This window comes from Microtus pennsylvanicus, chromosome 8 (genome assembly GCF_037038515.1).
Source record: "Microtus pennsylvanicus isolate mMicPen1 chromosome 8, mMicPen1.hap1, whole genome shotgun sequence".
Classification (NCBI taxonomy): Eukaryota; Metazoa; Chordata; class Mammalia; order Rodentia; family Cricetidae; genus Microtus; species Microtus pennsylvanicus.
In genome coordinates, this window is record NC_134586.1 from 10,277,978 (window position 1) to 10,297,363 (window position 19,386).

General features: G+C 40.6%; 1 protein-coding gene across 3 annotated transcripts in view; it reads right to left on the reverse strand.

Moving 5' to 3' along the window:
- The window catches only part of Pik3c2g (phosphatidylinositol-4-phosphate 3-kinase catalytic subunit type 2 gamma), a 309,971-nt gene that overhangs the window by 125,753 nt on the left and 164,832 nt on the right, over positions 1-19,386 (reverse strand). The window lies entirely within an intron of this gene.

A 19,386-nucleotide genomic window follows, 5' to 3' on the forward strand; every position in this document is an offset into this window, starting at 1 on the left:
CAAGAGACTGTTTTATTTGTTTCTGGACATTTCTGGGTTTAATTCTTAGCTCTACACCATACGTGTCACTTAAGCTGGAATATACTTTTTGTGTTTTAAAAAGATATTTAATTTTTTTAAGGTGTCTCTCTCTCTCTCTCTCTCTCTGTGTGTGTGTGTGTGTGTGTGTGTGTGTGTGTGTGTGAGAGAGAGAGAGAGAGAGAGAGAGAGAGAGAGAGAGAGAGAGAGAGAGAGAACATATGTGTACAAGTGCCCTTGAAGGCTGGAAGAGGGTGTTGGATCCCTGGAACTGGATGTATAGTTGATTGTGAGTCATCTGAGTAGATGCTGGGAACTGAATTCTTGTCCTTTGCAGAGCAGCATGTTCTCGTAAGTGATGAACAATCTCTCCTTCTTTCTCTGTGTATAAAATAATGATCTTCACTGTGTACAGTTGTGGAGAATGTGGAGTGCTGACATAATCATGTTTCTAGCACCTTGCAGCATGGAGTCTATCTGCATTTGCAGCTTCACCACGTTAACTTCTGAATGCCTGGAAGGAAGTCTGCTCATGAAGCCACAGAGCATGAGTGAGGATGTTTGCAAGGACAGGGAATGGAGACAGGAATTTGATTACTCTGTCTGCCACTTGGCAATTTATATTGCCTTAAAAGCAATTACAATATGCTAAAGCCTTACTTTCCATTATGCCCTAAAACACAAGAGTAAAATAAAAAGGAACACTTCCTTTGAAACTTAACTACTCTCAGATCGATTCCTGTAATCTTAATTAGTCTCTAATTTTTCTCCTCTTTGAAAATAGTATTCATGTTACAAGAGCTTGAAAAAAATCAGGGGTCAAGAATACGGGGAAGAAATGTTTGGCATTGTCATGAAAAACAAAAACAAAACCCCCCAAATCAAAAGGAAAAACAAAAAGCAAGACCAAACAAGCAAGCAAACAAAGCTAGAAGCATGCGTCAGTTGTCTTTCTCATTGCTGTGGCAAAATGTCTACAGATCATGAAGGAAGAGAGGTTTTGTTCAGGGACACAGTCTGAGGGTGCGATCCAGTGCAGCAGGGACATGAGACAGCTGATCACATCACATTGACAATCGGGAAACACAACTCTGAGTGCTGATGCTTAACTTATTTTCTTCTTTTGATTCATAACAGAACCCCCAGCCCATGCAATGATGTTGTTCACATTGAGGGTGGGTCAAAGACCCACTCTAATAACAGAATCTGCAAAGTCCCTCACAGACACAGTCAGGCCATAGCCTTGTCTCCAAGGTGAGTCTAGACCCTGTCAGCACTGTGGCAGTTAGCATAAACCATCATAGCGAGTGTCATTCTTCATTCCCAGTTTTCTGTCCTTGCCCAACATATAGTACACTCCAGAGGTCCAGCGATGCTTGCTTTCATCTGTTCAACGTTCTGTTCTGTTACATTTAAAGATAAGCTGATAGAGAATGTGGTTTTAAAGTGAATGCCTTTTCATCACAAGCCTCATGGAACTAGTCTTTCTTAACTGTCTCCTTCGTTGTCTCAAAGAAAATACAACTTTGTGTGAAATATCAATTCTTAATTACCGAAGGAAATCACTAGAAACATGTTTACACAAAGGAACACAGAGGAGCTGAGGATGCACGGCAGAAAAACATGTGCTGCACTGCTAACATGCTTACTACTAAGGGGAGAGCAGACAATAGAAAGTTTTACTGCTTATCCCCACAATGAGAGTTTCAAAGTGCCTGGCAGGTCATAAATGAACCATGACATCATTTGAAGATTCCAAAAAATGTGTGGTCATTTACACAAACACAATGCTGCAAGAGCAGGCAAAGCTATGTACAAATTCAAGATATTTTATGTAGATCTATGCCTTTCAAATTCTTACTTCAAGGATTGCAGTGGTGTGTCCTTTTAGTTTATTTGGGGGATTGTGGTGGTGTGCCCATTCATAGTTTATTTGGGTTCAGTGAAGTAGGGGGTTTCCATTTCCCACACACATATTTGTCATCATTTTCTTACACCTTGAACACTGAGCCAATTTGCTCTGAAATATTTTTAACCAATTCTAGTTTATAAGTACAGATCCACAACCACTAAACTGCTGTGTATACATGATAAAAAGATATCATTCTGCACAAATGAAACCTACAGCTTTTTACTAAAATAACCAAAGGGTTGATGTTATAAGGACTGCCAGAACTTGTTGTAGGAGCTGCAGGCCTCTTCCCACAGCCTGGCTCCCGGCCGCCTGGATAGCTTATGCCCTGAAATAACAACACACAAATTGTATTCATTTAAACACTGCTTGGCCCATTTCTATTAATGTGTGTAGCACTGAGGTGCGCTTACAGGGAAGATTCTAGCCTACGTCCATCCTGGGTCGGAGCTTCATCACATCTACCCAAGAGAGTAGAGCTAAGGTGTCTCTGAACTCACTTCCCTTCTTCCCAGCATTCTATTCTGTCTACTCCACCCACCTATGTTCTAACCTATCAGGGCCAAGCAGTTTCTTTATTAATTAACCAATGACCTTCCTCCATTAAGAACTGGATAGTTAATTGGTATTTTAATGCCTTTGTTTTTATTCTGTCAGAAATAAAACTTCTCTTGTAAGTCATGCATTTGCTGCTTTTTAGTCAAGAAGGAAAATATCAGTTTGATTCCTTGTCTACAGTGGAGTAGAGCAGAGGAGATTTGCATAGAGAATTTGTGACTCTGATGTAAAACACATCAGCGCTAAGACTGCTTGGAGGCTCCTCTTGGGATTTTTCTTGGAGAATGTAACTGGCTTAAATCCTGAATCCTGCCAAGAGCACATGCTCTTTTGATGACGCAGGGCTCAAGCTCTTTGTGTAAGGAGTTTATTTTCATACATGGTGGAAATAAAGTCATACAGTACTAGTGATGACCATGAGGGCCCAATTATTCTGCCCCTGCACCCTTAGGAACAGACACTTCCACTGGTAGTAGAAATTAACAGGGCCCTTAATGGTTAGACTGCACAGTTTTGAGTGGGGTGTCTCTCAGTTGTGTGTCAGTGACCTTCCCTCCGAGAACGAGCAAATCCTTCATGCTGTGGTTTTTACTCGTTGCTTCTGTTTATAAGAAACCAGAAATTAGTTGGCTACTGTCCCTTGAGCGTTACAGTAATCCTTTTTGAAAGAGATTGCCAAGTAAAATGTTTAAAAATAGAAAGTGAAGGTCAAGGGACTGAGAAACATCAGACCCATTGAAAGAGCAGGCTTTTAAGAGGCAGCGGATGTGACTATGCACAGACTCTGAGACTCTTCGTCCTGTGGCCTACAAGACCCAGCTGTGATGTTACTTGATATCATCTCTTGTCCAGCTGGTTTGGTGAGCTTATACCAACTATATACCTTTGTTCACAGAGGTTTCTGTCCTGCCTGATCCCACACCATTCAGTCACATTGAAACACACAGAGGTCTACATTAATTATAAACTGGTTGGCCTAATAGCTCAGGCTTCTTATTAACTAATTCCTATATCTAAGCCCATAATTCTTGTCTGTGTTAGCCTCGTTTCTTGGTACCTTTATCAGCGAGGCATTCTTCTCAACTGCATCCTTTACATTTAGGTGAGGACTGCAGTCTCAGCCTTTCCTCTTCCCAGAATTCTCCTGTTCTTGTTGCCCTGCCTTTACATTCTGCCTGGCCACTAGCCAATCGGTGTTTTATTAAAATACAGTGACAAATCTTTACAGAGCACAAGACCATTGTCCCACAGCACACCCTGGCAATGCTAAGATGAACATACACACATAAAACTCAGATAACTAGGGAAGATTTTGTCTGTGTTCAGTATTCCAGACAGGAATCAAGAGTGAAGGAAATGTAACTTTGGTGGTAACACATCTACCAGGATGGGCTGTCTCTAAATTAATTGCCTCTCCTGGACTCAGAGATGTTCAGAATAACCATAAACATAAGCTAACATGAAATGGAGGTTTTCCTCAGATATTAAGATGGTTCTGAATTCTTTGGGCAGATGACAAGCATCTGGGCACAAGATAAACAAGATGCTGGAGCCACAGGGAAAGTAGAGCATTCACATCTCATCAGTCTGCCAGCAGGACAAAGCACAGCAATCACACCATCCAGTCGCCTTTGCCCCCAAATTCACTTCAGTATGCCTGCTCTTAATTTTAGTTCCCCACAGCATAGTGCCTCACATCCTAGGGGCTAGCTGATATCTTTACCACTGTGAATTCCATGCGAATGAAGAGAGGCTCCCACAGCCATTAACATAAAAGGCTAATCCCACCATGATGAGTGACTTTTGACCACTCTAGCACTTCTATTTGCATCCATCTTTTTTTGAATTTTTTGGTTTTTTTTTTACATGATCTGAGGTGTGCGGACCAGGAAACTGATACTAGAAAACACTGGGAGATTCTGGTTTGTGAATTCTTCAAGGACACTTAGAACCTTGGGAGAGACAAAGACTGAAACCCCACTCTTAATGCAGAGTTGCTAATATTAATATTTTAATACCATGACTAATTTTACTTTACATCTAAGTGGTTGAGATATTTAGTTAGTACTTCACACTGAGGAATGTGGTATACACTCTTTGCACAAATGTCAGGGCCCTTTAATTGGTTCATTGTTAACATACAGATTTGCTTTCATAAAATGTCGCATGTTTATGAGCCAAGACAAATATGTGCTTTCCAATCAATTGTTATCAGGCAGTATCTATTTAACAATACCAATAGTTTGTAACTACTTACATGTGGGAGGTCATTCTGTCTATGTATTGCTTTTACTTGTTAATAAATAAAGAACTGCTTTGAGCCTATGGCAGGACAGAACAAAACTAGGTGGGAAAAGTTAGGCTGTATGCTGAGAGAAAAAAGGGTGGAGTCAGAGAGACACTATGGAGCTACCGCTGGAGACAGATGTGCTGAAATTTTGCTGGTAGGCCATGACCTCATGGTGATATACAGATTACTAGAAATGGACTAAAAAGGGTGGAGTCAGAGAGACACTATGGAGCTACCGCTGGAGATAGATGTGCTGAAATTTTGCTGGTAGGCCATGACCTCATGGTGATATACAGAGTACTAGAAATGGACTAAATTAAGATGTAAGCGTTAGCCAATAAGAAGTTAGAGCTAATGAGCCAAGCAGTGCTTTAATTAATACAGTTTCTGTGTTGTTATTTTGGGTCTAAGCTATCCGGGAGGCCGGGAATCCACAAGTGCCCTCCATCCAACAATTAAATATAAAACTAATCATAAAGACAATACATAAAAAAATAGTTAATACTTTTTCTTTAGAGATTATTTTTATTTTTAGAACTTTTAAATATCTGAGGGGTTCTATAAAAGATGTAGCCACTGTTTATGTACATATTATGGCTACAGATAATGATTATTATTTGTTCATAGGAGGACAGTCCTGGGTGGTAGATATGATAAATGTTTCCAACACTAAACTTTCTCTTCTGAGAAAGACTACTAATCCCTCAATTTTCCAGAAGACCTCCAGTGCCTTCCTGTGAGCAGAATATCCTTATCTGGACCATGTTAGCTCAGCTATGTGGTTTGTCCTGCTGCTGACCCAGAAACCAGATGGCCTGTTTACTCATATTCAGATATGTTACACATTCTCTGGGGTTTAATGGAGCTTCTTGCCATTCTGCTTTTAGCTGTGAGAAGATCCAGGAGAGGTTTCTGGAGGGCTGATGTGAGGGAACCCTGTGGAGCAGAGTTCACTTTGGATGCTCAGAGCCTAATGAAGTGAAGTTGCAGCTAAGTAAGGCTTGGTTGCTGCAAGCCTCTGTGGCTTTCAATCCTGAGTTATGGTAAGAACTGTCGGCCAGGGGTGGTGGTGGCACACACCTTTAATCTCAGCACTCAGGAGACAGAAACAATCAGAATTCTGTGAGTTCCAGGCCAAACTGGTCTACATGGTGAGTTTGAGGATACGCAGGTCTATGCAGTAAGACCTTGCCTCAAAAATAATTTTTAAAGATTGGATGAATATGCCAAATCCCATACTTTCCACTTTCTTCATTTTCTTTTTGTTTGTATTTTCACACCTTTGTTTGAATCCCCTTTACAATGTGGAAGATAATTTTTTAACACCCCCAGTGGTAACAGTGAGGATAATTGGGGGCAAACCTAATTACTGAAAATAAGTAAAAACTATTAGGAACCAAATCTAATGAATTAGATGAGTGATCTATTTCTAGATGCTACTTCAGAATAAAAAAACTTTCAGCAATAAAAATAGCTTTTTTTTTCATGGATCATAAAGAACCCCAAAGGGTGTTTCAAAAAATGATTTGGCTTGGCTCATTTGAACGTGTATGTTCTCTCATAATGCAATTTTTACTGTTATTTTATTTTGACTAGCATACTTTTTGGATTCACTTACAAGTCTGAATAGGCCTAAGTGCCATCTGCTGCTTTGGCCAGCCAAATGTTATGCATCTGAATGGAGACGGTCAGAGGGAACGTCTTAGGCTGTTACAAGCGGCAGTGTGATGGTGAGATTGTTCAGGGTCTACAGGACACGGTTAAACATGGGCAAAGGGCAGTGAGGGAGGGGTAACTGTGAACTCTGCCACAATGGTAGCACGTAGAGTCTGGTATGTAGAACTGGAAGGGTGGTTTTGGGTGGAGAACCCTCTGAATCATCAGATTGAATGATAGTACGCATCCTTGTTGCCTTGGAGGTGCCTGCATCTTGGACTGTTTGGGGAGAGGGGCATCTGTTGTCTCAGCTTCTGGGAATCTATTTCAGATCAACTCTCCAAGGCTCTTTGGGAAATAGACGGATGGCTACACTACACAAAGCATCACTCCGCCTGGGCGCTCTGCACATGTTCTCAGATGGAAGCCAGGAGTCATCAGCATCCTGGGGACTACACTACACAAAGCATCACTCCGCCTGGGCGCTCTGCACATGTTCTCAGATGGGCTGTTTGGAAGCCAGGAGTCATCAGCATCCTGGGGAATGCAGTAGTTCCCTAATGACCTTTCTCCTTGCAGAGTGTAGCAAGGAAACAAGCATACAGAGAGTCCTCTACAGACACTCAGGTGCCACACAAGCATGGTGGCTGCCACTCAGTAAAAGAGCTTGTCATTTCCCCTGGGACTGGGTGAACAGGAATTGATGTCAAGGCTATCAGGGTGAGAAGGATCAGTAAAGGAGTGGCTTCAGTATGAACCCAAACTGTTTTACAAATCAAAGCTATCATTTTCTCATGTTTCAAATAAACCCATGAAATGCAACTGGGTGTGACCACATAAGTCAAGGAGCCAAAGCTAGAGCTCCTACTATGAAGGTATCCTATACTCCTCCATTTTACTCCCTTATCCCCTTCCCCATAGCCCCAGAGCCCAAACCAGGTAACCACAACATTCTTGACAAAGAATTCTTGGCGGGGGGAATCCTAGCTCAAACTGGGGGTTTGCAAATGCCTCTTTGCTCTTCTGCATGGAAGTCACTTTTTCTTTTCTTTCTCCACCCCCAAAGTCAAGGGACAATGGAAGTCAACTAGGAAGCCACTAACTCACCTCTGACCCATTGCAAGGTGCCAATCTAAAACCCACCTGGTGCTGTGAAATAGATGGGGGTGAGGACGTGTCGAATTACTGGGAAATCAAATGCTAAATTGGAAAGGACTGGTGGGAGTCATCTGATAGCTAAAATCTGCCAGCACATTTTAGAACCTACTCTGGTTTTAATTACAGGGTGTGGATGGTTAAAGATAGGACGAAATATAATAAAAGTTTTATTTAAAACTACCAGATTCGTCAGTTTGAAGTAAACTGTAGGAGACAGTAAAAATCTGAGTCAGTGCAAGAGGAAGACTATTGTAGAAGTACCACAGCACTCCAGAAGATAAAAGGCTTGGATCACAAAATAAGGACATGTGGTTTGTGATGCCTTGAGTGTCCATTTGATTGAAAGAGGAAACACCTAGGAGATTGGGGAAACACACTTCTGGGGGTGTCTATGAAGCTATTTGCAATGAGTCTTTCTCTGTCCTGCAGCCAGCTCCCAAATAGTTACACAGAGAGACTTCTTATTACTTATGAAAGCTTGGCCTGAGATTAGGCTTGTTTCTCACTAGCTCTTATATAAATTAACTCATTTCTACTAATCTATGTGCTATTGAATGACTCATGGCTTTTATCTCTCCTCCTGCATGTTCGTTCTGCTTCCTCTTTGTCTGGCTGGCAACCCTACCTTTATTCTTGCCAGAGTTCTCTCTGTCCAGACATCCCTGCTATACCTCCTGCCTACCTATTGATTGTTTAACTTTTTTATTAAACAAATAAGATGCCTTAGGCAGACAAGGTAAAACAAATATAACACATCTTTTCATAATTAAGCAAATGCAGCATAAACAAATGTAACACATCTTTACATAGTTAAAGTATTTCCACAGCGTAAGGAAACGTAATCCAGATTTACACAGTTAAGGTAGTTTCCACACCAGCTATTTCTAGAAAGGTTAGACATAATGAAAGGCTTGATCCCTTGATAAAAGCTTCAAAATCTGCAGAGACTATTGGGAGTTAGAAGATGGGACTCGATTGGTGGTTATATCTAGCTCTGGTTTGCTCTGCATTCTGTCTTCTGTGATATGAGCCAACCTACCACACCTTCACCCTGATTCACTGACACCTCAGAAACATTGGACAAAATATATACTCCTTACATTGTCTCTGTCATGTGAGTTTTGCCACAGTGATGATAAAATTAATGTGTGGTTCTTTAAAAAAAAAGACTTATTATTGTGTGTGTCTGTTTTTCTTTCTGAGGGGATGCCCCATATATGTAATGGCTGCAGGGTCCAGAAGAGCTCATCAGATTTCCTGGAGCTAGAGTTACAGGTGATTGTAAACTCTTGATTTGGACGGTGAGAACAGTCCTCTGCAGGAGCAGCAAGTGCTCTTAAGCTCTGCACCATCTCTTTAGCTTCAACACAGGTTTCTAAACTCTAGATTAATAAAAGAGTTAAGCTAAAGTTGTTGTCTTTGGGTATCCTTTTTACTGAGTGTTGCCTCTCAGAGTATATGCTTGCCTGTATAGGTATATAGTCATTGTCATAACTAATCATCATAGTGAGATAAAATGTTTTATGGACATCTTAGTCACATATTTTATTAAAACTTTAAATGGATTTTTTTCTGGACAAAAATTAATCATGGATAGTATCCAGCTTGTGTGATCAGTAACAACTGGGATTTCTATGTTACAATGATACATTCTTAGGATCAAAGGGGAGCTGTAATAGAAGAAGCTATGCTTGGCAAGAAAGTTCCCTTCTGAGATTTCTGAACCTATAAGAGAAAATTGAGAAAATTAGACCTCTTCCAATCATCCTGCTGAAGGGTATTGTTCACCACGTCCCTCTAATCTACTCACATGCATTCAAGTATCAGAAGTATTCAAATCCTGAAAAATATGATTTAGAACAGGAAATCTGTCCTCCCCCTTCAGTTTCTAAGGCTTTAATATGAGTTAGTTTTTGTTGTTGCAGGTCATTTTCTTAAACTAAGCAGGGAGGCATGAATATTGAGCTCTCTTAGACCCCATTCCCATGTTACTATCCTCTCTTTATAATTTTTAAAAGTACCACCATTGGAGGAAGTCTGGTTATGGCTGCACAAAGATACCTGTGGAGCCTTCCACCTTCAATCCCCCGTTCCTCACAATCTACTTTTCTCTTTTCTCTGAACTCTAGGATCCTTCTGCTCCTGCAGCTCCTCCTTGGGTAAAACCTCCACCGAGTTCTTCTCTGTCCTGTGTCCTGGGCGCTCCTGGTTATTTTTCATTCTTCTCGCACTAGTCAAACGCACACCCTCATCATAACCTACATTTTCCAGGAGTTGATACTACATAGACGTGGAGTTGAATGACTTTTTGAGACCTCTGCCCCGCCCCCCTCCCCAATTTGATTCGTTAAGGGGACTAAAACTAGGGATTGGCTCAGGGTTCCATAATGGGAACGCAGAGTTCTTGACTTGTGTTAGAGTTCTTTGCACATCATGTGTCTGTGTTAAAATTCACTACAGGATAATCTGAACCTTCTATCTGTATCAAGTCTGGCAAGAGGTTCAGGGGATCATAACATGGTGGAAGGGGGTCAGTAATCCAAATTCTGGCTCTAGCACTCATATTTGTAATTCTTACTGCAGCTATGAAACATCCACTTTACACTAGATGTTTGCCAAGCCCTTTCTTTGCCTTGCTGCTGAGGTAGGCAATTTACACATGAGCTCAGCATTGTGAATCCTGACAATACTGTGGCACTGTGGTTCATGGAAACTGAACAATTTGCTCAGAGTCAAAGCCAGTGGGTCGAGGATGCAAACTCATATACCTGACCCCAGCGTCCTCACTTATTACTCCTGGGTTGTACCTACTGAGAGTCTATCAAACTTGCTTACAAACTGATACTAGTATTGAATCTAGGACTCCTCTCTCTCTCTCTCTCTCTCTCTCTCTCTCTCTCTCTCTCTCTCTTTCTCTTTCTCTCCCCACCCCCCGTTTCCTGTTCTACTTCTAGTTGATCTGTTCTTTTTGCTTCCCACTTCCTAATTCGCTGGACTTTCTGAGATTGCCTTCTTTCTTTCCAAATTCCTTGTTTCATTTGGTTCTGCTATTTAAAAACTCCTTGCCAAAGTCCACCAAAAAATCATTATTTTCCTTTCTTTTTTAACATACAATTTTAAATTGAAAACAAGCTTGTTAGACCAAATATAATTTTGGTGAAATGTTTTAAAGTTGGAAGCCTTTTGCCTCCTCACCTTACCCCAAAGAAACATAGAAACATAGGATCTAATAATATAAGCCACCCATTGTACTCAGTCTTCCTCCCTCCCTTCCTCACTTGAGAAAGTAGGACCAACATTAGATTGTGGAAAAACCTGGCCTGCTGTGGTTCCTAAAGAACCATAGGAGTGGGTGGCATTGGTAAAGGTGGGGAGGAAGGGACTAGGTGGAAAGTAATATACAGATAACATCTGGGAATGTGAGGCTCCAGATGGACTAGGCACAGCTAACATGTGTTCTTTGCACAACACACCTTAATTGGACCCATGCTTCCAAATAACTACAAGTTACAGCAGAGGAGAAATGGGGACTCTCTAACATCAGTACACATACATAACACAATAAATTGTGCCTGACATGTAATTAATGCCCAAAGCCTGCTGGTGGAATTTTAGTTTAGTCAGAGAGATGACTATTTTTTCCCTACTCTTGGAAAATATGCCTCTGAGTTCCTAACTCAATTCTTTTAATTTTTTTTCCAAAATCTATGTTCAGTTATTTTAAAGGCAATGTAAGCATCTTTTTCATAAAGTTCCCCTAACAAAATTTCTTTTAACAATAAAGCAATTCCTTTCATAAGAATAGCAACCTAATATTATTAATAAAATAATCCTCTTTACCCCCCAGCCTTTTGTCCTCATGCAGCTCTTGTGGAAAGCCTTATAATCCCCATGTTGAGCAGGGAGCAGCTCAGGTGTTTGAACACAGGTGGAGGGGCAGTTTTACATGTGTAAGGCAAGGCTGGCTTTGAAATATCCAGTGTTCTTGGAACTCCAGCTTCATATCACAGCTGGGGCAGCTGCTTCAACCTTTACTTTTCAGAGTCACCAGCAGCGTGGTTTGTCCTGTAAAAATGTTGAAGCTTCCCTGGGATGCTTTTCGTAAGATTTGGAGCTGTGTTTGATGTTCTGAGAAAATATCAGGGATGCTCCTGTTCATCCTTATGAAAGAAGCTGTGGCTTGAAGTAGGCTTGTTCCTTTCAATCCCACCCCTTTCAGCAACATAGGGAAGGCTTCCTAGTATCCTTCGAGACCTCCACGACCCACCTGCTAATTGCTTGTTGACCTGTGTGATTTTCAGAGGTACTGTCCAGAGTGTACTTTGTAGGCACAATCTCCGTATGACATGAGTGTGGAAACAGTACCTGACACTCCCCATTCCCAGAATATTCACCTGACTATATCAGGAGTTGCTTTCAACCTGAGTGCTTATAAAGTGTGGACAATGTCTGGTATCAAATCCATTGTTCTGATGGATGGAATGTTTTCTATTTAGCACCAGTATTGTAAGCCCCTATTTATATTTGAAGATAAAACCTATTTCTTTAAGGAGTTAAAGAAAGTGAAGCGAGGTCATAAAAGTGGGTCATTGGTCCAACAGGGCTGGTGTCCTTGTTAGAAGAGGAAGGAAGGTCTATGAAGCATGTGCCTCCAGAGAAGGCCACAAGAATGTCAGATGCACAAGTCAGATGCAGCCCTGATCGTGGACCTTTGGCTTCCAGAATCATGAAAAGTGAATGCTGTTGTTTAAACCACCTGACAATTATTCTGCTATGAAATCTGTTTCAGGTTCCGTCCTTTCGCTGGGACAAATTACTATGACCAGAAGCAATTTAGGGGAGAAAAAAATTTATTTTTCTTACACGTCCAAGCTACAGTGCACAGTAAAAAGAAGTTAAAGGAGAAACTCAAGTTTGGAACCCAGAGGCCCACTCTGTCTTATACAACATAGGCCCCCTTGCTTGGGGATGCATAGTGGAAGGTGCATGGAGAGGGAAGGAAGCTTCCATATTTCTTTAGGTTCCTGAATGTGTCAAAGAGCTCTCCAAATCCTATTTTCGTTTCTGATGCAGACGTTATCACATAGGTATGATCAACCATAGCACAGCTAGAGCACTAGGCAGACAACTCACCAAGATTCGTATACTTGATGCTTCTAGGCCTTTCTGTGCAGTATTCTTTCTCCCAGTATTCTCTAGACCCCTCTGGAATGAAGGGGATTTTAATATATCATTATCAGATCTGGGTAGTTTATTGAAATTCTTTATGGCCAACTTTATCCAAGACAGAAAGGTGAGTAAAGATTAGAATCCCTATGACCGTCTCAGCAGAGAGAAAGTCTCAGTTCATTAGCTTGCTTTGGAAAGAGAGTTGAGTCAGGAAGCATCGATGAACACCACACCATCGCAATAGGCATTCAATGTTTGTTAAACATGGGAATCAACGACTATCAAGTAAATATATCTTTTTGTCCTAGTCAGCTTTAGCTGTCAAGTTGACACAGCCTGCAATGTTTGAGAACTGAGTCCCAATTGAGGAATAGCATAGGCTTGTGAGCATGGGGGGTGCATACACATGTGCACACGCATAGGGTTTCTTGATCATTAAGTGATATGGGACAGTCCAGCCCACAGCCCACCATGAGTGGCACCATTCCTTGGGTAGGTGGTCCTTGACTGTACAAAAAAATCTAGATAAGCATGAGCCTGAGAGTCAGCATCAAGCAGTGCTCTCTATGCTTTCTACTTCAAGTTTGTAACGGCGTAAACGAATGCAGACAGATTGTAAATATATATATACAGTTTTAATGGAGAAATAGACTTACAGAACCACCGTTCCCGCGGAGACCAGGAAAGCAGAAGTGAGTGCGGTGAGCATGCTCGCCAGATTTATAGGTAAACATTAGCCCGAGGCGAACACGCCCCCTAAGGGGCGGGACTTATCCCTACACAAGTTCTTCTAGGAATCTACCCAGATGCCGTCAGGGATGGACTGTGGCCTGTAAACTGAAAGACATCCCTCTGCCTCAGAGTGTTTTATCACATTAGCAGATTGAACCTGGAACACCCATCTTCCTGAAATTGATTTCTTGTATTGAATTGAATTTCTTGTCATGAATTGAAGCTTCAGGACATGTACCCCACTAGTTTGCTAATAAGTCTAGAATTATAGACTCTTAACCAATTGTGTTTCCATACGTGTTTTCTTTGAATAATCAAATCCTTTTCCATAGGTGTATGTCCAACAATATTTGCAAGAAAACATAAGTATATTTTAAAGTACAATTCACTAACAATACTATTAATTAAATTTAAGCACAATGTGTATATGTATATGAAGCCTTTAGAACGTTTTAAAGGGGCTAATGATATTGTTCAGCATAAACTGCTCCTGCAGAGAACCTAGGTTCAGTTTCTAGCATCCATGTCAATGACTCATAACTGCCTGTTAACTCTAGTTCCAAGGGATCTGGGGCCTCTGGTCTTTGTAGGTTCCTGTACTCATGTGTGCGCAAGCACGTGGGCACGCGTGCACACACACACACACACACTCACACACACACTGTCAAACACACACACAACTTTTTAAAATAACAAAATAAATCATGAAGGAAAAAGAGACAAAAGTTCTTAAGAGAATAGCAGAGATTCTCTGTCATATTGTGATTTCAGGACTCAGGTCATGGGGAAATTCTGAATGTTGTTACCAAGCAGAAATAATTTCTTAAGTACGCTAACCTAAATGTGGCAATTCTGTTGTCAGTAGTTAAATTAGTTTGGACTAGGATATTTGAAAGTTGGAGAATAGAGTACCAAATCAAGCCTATGTAGGACGCATGTAATGGGTCAGGTGAGCCTATTCATTTAATAAATAACTGGAGCATTTCTTTCCAAGGACTCTTTGAAATTTTGTTTTTAAAACTTAGTATTGACTTCTAAAATGTTAATTCAAGAAGATGTCAAGCTTCAGTCTGAATTTGCGCTTATTTAATATGTGAACAGTTTTAATGACAAAAACAAAAGTTCTGAGGTGACTATGAAAATTAAAGTCTTGTAACAATCTACATCATTTGTATGTACAATCATTTGTATGATAATATCATTTTTATTTGTCTCCTCATTAGAGACATTTGTCTCCTTGGACATCACATTACTTGGGGATTTCTAAGTTTCTCCCTTTGTTATTACCCATAAAGAAAAGGTTTGAGACCTTCACTTTGACTTTAATGAAGCTCCTTGTCTCCAAAGTCATCAGTGGAGGCAGGACTACATGCTCAAAGGGCAGATAATTGAAAGTGCTTTGAAATTAATTGGTTAGAATTTTCTTACCAAAAAGGTGTATGTTTTTTCAATTTAACTTTCTTAGAACATGGCATTAGTTCTGTTATAATTGGAAAATTACTAATTTGAATTATGAATAAAACACTTTTATACTCTATCATTGGAATTCTTCCTGAATCATTATTTTCTGCCATGTTAGTATTTTGTTAAACAACTCTAATATTCTAAAGTCACTTTTTTTCTTATTTTATGCATTACTTGAATTTATTTCCTTTCTCTTTCATTTTAATACGTGACAGAATACGATAATATATTCCATTATTTACTATTTGGTGTGTAATGAGGAATGGAGAAAACAGGGTGAAGAGATGGCAAATTGGTGAATTTTGATCACCCCCTTCACTAAGGATTCTGGAAATGTGCAACTAGAGAAGTTAATAACAATCTTTTATCTTTGCATAAAAATGATTTTGTTCTATTTTATCTCTTGAGGTAGGATCTCATGTGGTCCAGGTTGGCCTGAAACTCACCACATAGCTAAGGATGGATTTGAACCCCTGATCTTCCTGCTTCTCTGAGAGCTAGACTAATAGACATGCACTACTATGTCCAGCTTCTTCCACAGGAAATTTCATTTGAATTTCCCTCATTTATGTTCTCATATCTCTCTTTCTCTCTTGGATTAAGAACATTTGCCCTAAAGTGTGTAAAAGACATGCTAAGGAGTTAGATGTCTCTGAGTTTGAAATGTGATAGGGCCATTTAATAGTTATGTGACTCTTGGCTCATAGTTTAATGGTTCTAACTACAATGGGATTCAGTGATAGTTACTGGCTAGATTTCTATGAAGATTAGATGACATAATTCACTGAGGAGGTCCTTGTAGAAGCCTGATTACTATGAGCTCACTGATGGCCAGAGTTATTTCTGCTAGTACCATTAGTACACAGTGTCAGCCTCGCTCCTGCTTCTGCATACCTCAGAAGCTTACTTGGTTGCAGTGTGGCCTAATTTACCCCACAAGTTTTGCTAAACATGTCCTTATAAAAAACTTCAGCTTCACGCAGTCAAAATAACTGCTAAGTTGAAAGTTTTCATTGTCTAAAAGTTGTTTAGCTCGCATGCTCGGGCTGATAAAAGCAGGAATGATGGAGGGCTTCCTCAAGTGTTCCGGACAAGTCCGGCTTCAAGGATATTTGAGTTCAATATCTTCAATTGGTTTTATGTCATTGTGAAAAGCACCAGGAAAAGAAAAAGAAAACCCTACTTCAATAAGAGTCAGGGCAATTTGTTATAAGCTTTGCAGCAGCAGAGTTGAAGTCAAGAACCCAAGAAAACAGCGAGAGAACCCACTGAGCAGCTCTCTCCGGGGACCACTGTTTTACCCATAAGATGGAGTACAAGGGGGTCTTAGTTCATCAGCACACTGAATGGTGGCAGTGCACATGTTCCTCCTTGATTCATATACCTGGGATCATTGTTATCAACAGTCAGTCTGGGCTGGTTGAGTTGGATACATGTCATGAACACAGACAGAATTTGGTATGGCACACTTGTGTCAGTGCAGTATCAGTGGGCCATTCCTTGGTCCAAATAAACAAGGGCTTTTTTGTTTCTGAGAAGACACGCCATTGCTTCTAGGATAAATCTCACAGAGCACTGGAGGGAGTTAACTACTTACTTCCATGTTTTCCCACAGAGGGGAAAATTTAAGAGCCACAAAAATAGAAGTTAGCAAGTACACCTGAACTATAGAAAGATTGGCTGTTTCTATAAACAAGTTGTTTTGATATTTTTTTTGAAAGAAGCATCTTTGAGTTCTTTGAATTGTGAAAAATTCAGACGTTTTGGACAACATTTTGTTAGGGGTCCTATTGCTCTGCTCACTTTCCCCGGGTGAATTCTTGTGGAGAGTGGACTCAAAGTTTAGAGCCCTGCTCTGTCCTCTCCTTTCACTTCCTGGGAACCTGAAATTTTGTGGCTCGGAACAATGGAATTTTTAAAAAACACCATAATAGGAAACCTTTTTCATTTTCAAAAATATAATGGTTTAGGCCAAGTGAGAGAAAAATGACTTAGCTATATTCTTCAGATAAAACTCACACACGCATGCGCACGTGCGCGCGCGCGCGCACACACACACACACACACACACAGAGAGAGCCTACTCAGGCCCTGATGATACCATGTAGGCTTAAACACATCCTTGAGAGTAACGAAGACAAGGCAACAGTCATCATGGGTAACATGCCTGTCCCCATGAAACTGACGCTACAGAGGACAGAGGCAGAAGAGAAACAATTACAGGATGAATAAGCAGATGATGAAAGTTTTCCACCTGAAACAACTCAGAATATGGCTTTAGCTGTCAGTTAAAGAACATCCTTGGACACCAACCCAGAGTCCCCCCAAAACACAATTAAAGTATCTACAGTTTCTTAATCTCTAAGATGAGCTACATTGCAAAAGCACTATACCTTAAAGTGGACGAATGAAGAAGTATAGTTATGACCTCTTCTTAGAGTAAATCAAGGATGGCTTAATCTACTTCCTCTTTTTAATGGTTTTAGATACTCAAATGAATCTTTTTTTTTCTGTCAGTCAAGAAGTACTGAGCATCCTTTCAAATCTGCTGCTGAATAATTTGAATTATACTTTGAATAAGCTAGGTGACTGAGACGGGTCAGTATTGAAGAGGAGAGTCACATTTCCTACAGCTTGCTTAGGGTGTGCCATTTTGATTTCTGGGATGTAGCTTCCAACTTGATGTAAACAGGCATTCTGGTTTTCTGCTAGATAGGATCCAGCTTTCCCAAAGGGTGTTGTGGCTAGGAATTTCTCACTGCTCAATACAATGAGAAAGCAAATTTCCTAGCTCTATATGAAGATCCTTTTGATGTTTAAAATATGCAAAAATGGTCAGCCGTGAGGTAGTTGGCTTTGTGATAATCATCTTTTAGACCCTTTCTCTGGGAACCAGCTGCTTGAAGTGGGAAAGGGTGAGACAAGCAGGCTCCTGTTGACTGAGCATTTAGAGCAACAAGCCTCTTGTCTTTGAAGCCCAGAGCCATGAGCCTCTTGTTCTCCGGGTCTACAGCTATGAATATTAAGCCCATTCCCCAGCATCTGGCACTCAGAGCTGAGAGTACTAAGAAAGCCACTCCTTGCCTACTCCTATCTTCCCTCTGAGCAGAGCAATAATCACCCCAGTCAACATTTGTGTAACATCCAGAGATACATAGTTATTGATGGCGGTTAATATGTTCTTAGACACTGTGAATAACCCTTTAAAGCATGAGCATTTTTGAGTTCCAGAAACACACATAACTTCCCATAATATTATTGGAAAATATATGCCAAAATACACAAGAACCAAACAACAAAAAGTTTGTACACTTTTGGAACCCAAAAACTGATTGGGAAAAAATTGCTCAGAATAAGAACAGGAAGGTCAGAGGGATGAGCGTTGTGAATCAAACCTTGAAAGTCAGTGGCATGGATGGCTGCCTTGTGCAGGAAGAGACGTGAGAATGTTCTAGAGAGGACCCTCCCAGAGTCCTGAGCAAGAGCTTGGTTTCCGTAATAGCAAAGGGTGTTGAGTGATTGATGCAGAGTTCAACTGGAATTTCTGCTAGACTCCAGTAAGGAAGACAAAATAGCTACAGGGATCTAGTTCACAGAAGCTCTTAAGTGAAGAGACACCAGCTGAATTTGTTCTGTAACTCCAGAGAAACCAGACTGTGTATAAAAGAATTTTGAGTAAGAAAAATGTCAAGTCCATGTAGGTAAAGATTTACTAGAGCCTCCCTGTGCATTTTGTGTTTGAGGAGGTGGAGGTCCATCAAGAGCTATTGTGTTGTCTGAGATCAGACAACTGGCCCCGCTGGAGCACTTTGCTGTTCTGCAGCACGCTTTGATGGTACACCAGAAGGCTGCTCAAAAATAAGGACACCTCTTGTTTGTTTCTTTTCAGATAATTGCATTGCTGCCTTTGATTATGGTCCATTGGAGAGGAGAACTGCACCAGACACAATGACTAAGGTCCCCTAAGCATCCAAATCACTGTTCCTTAACTTTTTAATGCCTGGGATTTCTTTCGTTACATCATGCCTATTTGATGCCTTTCTCCAGCTTTCTTGCTTGAAACTTTGGTATGAAGGAAATCACAAATAAAAATCAGAATGAGTTTTGAAGTTGAAATTACACATGGGATAGGCAGATCTGCCTGTTATTCAAACTGTTGACACAGAATTACTAACATACACAGAGGTGGGAGAAGGAAGGAGTAGCTGCAAGAGTTTGAAGAAAAACTCTGAGGCTTAAGGAACTCGTTCACAGATAGATGATGCTTCAAGATGAGTTGGTAAGGATGCATTAAAAGTTTTACCTTACAGGTGTTGGTTCACGCAATATCAACAGGCCAAACACAGCTGGTAAACTCCACAAATAAACAAACTCCAGCTATGTGAGGTTACACATTCATGGAAAATATTTTGGGGATGTGGACTTGCGT